Below are 2147 nucleotides of genomic sequence, written 5' to 3'. Positions count from 1 at the left end.
CCTACCTCTAAGTCTCCATTTTTGGTTTAGCTGTTTGTGTGAAGAAGGTTAATTGTCAAAACCAGCTCGAGCTGTACAGTGCTGTTAGCAGTTGATGTCACTCTTCAATAACGCAGACCCCAAAGCAAATCGGGGGTAGGAAAATAGGTTTATTCAAAGAGGACAAATCTACATTGGAAATAGATGGTCATTTCTACCCTGCCCTCTGTGATTCTCCAGTGGTTCTCTCCAGTGGTTCTGACCGTTTCCCGGTAGTGAGGAATTCTTCTTCCGTTCCACTGGTTGAAAAGGACTTCTCTAATTAACACTGCACAGGTGATCTTGTACCATTTCAAGTACAGTCCTTGGATCAAGGGATATCGCTTCAGCTTCAGATGGTAGACTCTCATGATCTGTAACGAAGGAAACAAAAAAAGTGAAAGTAACATGTCCTGGTTTCAAGAGAAATTGATATTTAACATAGTAAGCATGTCCCAAATTTCAGGAAAACATTGGACATTTCACCGAGATATCCCTAATACGATGACTGAAGTGTACAACATAGAAGCTTATCAGGTTCTGATCATCTTACTGTGCCTCTTCACCCGAGACTGGCCCCCGATAGCTAATCAATCAGTTCTTTATGCTCCAGGCTCTGCTTTGTCATTAAAAAGGGCAACCTTGCAATGAGTGACATGTATCCATTGTGATTTTTTCCCTGGACCTTTACTGCTGCCCTCGTTATGAGCAAAACTCGATAAGGACCTTCCTGTTTTGGCCCTAATGTGTCTGTGACATGTTTTTTTTACCATCACCCACTGTCCTGATAGTACGTCATGTCTCCCCTCTGGAGTTATTCCCCACTGGCAACGACGTCACTGGCAACGATAAATCCCGCAATAATGACATAGACCAGGTTTCTCTTCTGCTGAATGAATAATGTTATTGGTTTCACTCGGAAACCTGCACAACTCTTGATAACAGCGAGTTGATTATGTTGTTTGGTGTCTCTGTCCAGCCGTGACAACCTGTCGATGATGTCTCTCCCAGTCATTAGTTGTGGAAACAAACGTTTTTTTTTTGCAAATCATCATGTACGGATTGCGTCAGTTGATGAGTGATTGCTCCATTTTTGTAGGAATTGAGTGCATCTTCATCTTCCATGTCGGGTAACCCACTGTGTCTAACTTCCTCTGTTCTAAACCTTTCTTTAAATTCAACAAAGGGTCCTTTCAGTTTTTGAACACATTTGGTTATCTCTCCCCAATTGGTGGTTGCATTGGTCACCGTTAGCGGGACACCAGCCGACAACATCCGGTGAAAAAATTGGAGGGCCGCAATTCAAATAAATATGAAACATTCATGAACATAATTCATGATCTTGTATCATTTAAAAGCTTCATTTCTTGTTAATCTAACTGCGTTCTCCGATTTCAAAATAATTTTCAACCAGCACAGGCTTCATAAAATCACAAATAGCGATTAAATAAATCATTTACTTTTGAAGATCTTCCTCTGTTTGCAATCCCAAGGGTCACAGCTACAACATGAATGGTTGTTTTGTTAGATAAAATCGTTTATATCCCAAAAAGTCTGTTTAGTTGGCGCCATCGATTTCAGTAATCCACTCGTTCAACATGCAGACAAATGAGCACAAAAAGCTACTGCTAAACTTCATCGAAACAAGTCAAACGTTTCTATTTAATTTGCAGGTACTCTAAAATGTAAATAAACTATAATATTTCATAGGGGAAGTAGTATGTTCAATAGGAAAGCAAAATTAGTAAGTGCACGCCCTCTCCTTCGCGCGCCGAAAGACTGATATTGTTCCGGTGCTCTTCTCACCAAAACTCGTTTTTTTCAAAAAACAAGCTTGAAACCTTGAATAAAGACTGTTGACATCTAGTGGAGGCCATAGGAATTGCAATCTGGGAGACAGATTTACATAGAAACAATAAGTTTCCATAATTAGAGCATGGGACCTCAAAAATAAAATTCTGGTTGGATTTTCTTTGGATTTTCACCTGCCATATCAATTATGTTATAGACTCAGACATTATGTTAACAGTTTTAGAAACGTCAAAGTGTTTTCTATCCAAAACTACTAAGTATATACATATCCTGGCTTCTGGGCTTGAGTAACAGTCAGTTTACTTTGGTCATATCAG

Source organism: Oncorhynchus mykiss, chromosome 12, assembly GCF_013265735.2.
Source record: "Oncorhynchus mykiss isolate Arlee chromosome 12, USDA_OmykA_1.1, whole genome shotgun sequence".
NCBI classification, from domain to species: Eukaryota; Metazoa; Chordata; class Actinopteri; order Salmoniformes; family Salmonidae; genus Oncorhynchus; species Oncorhynchus mykiss.
Note: the sequence above shows the minus strand (reverse complement) of the source record.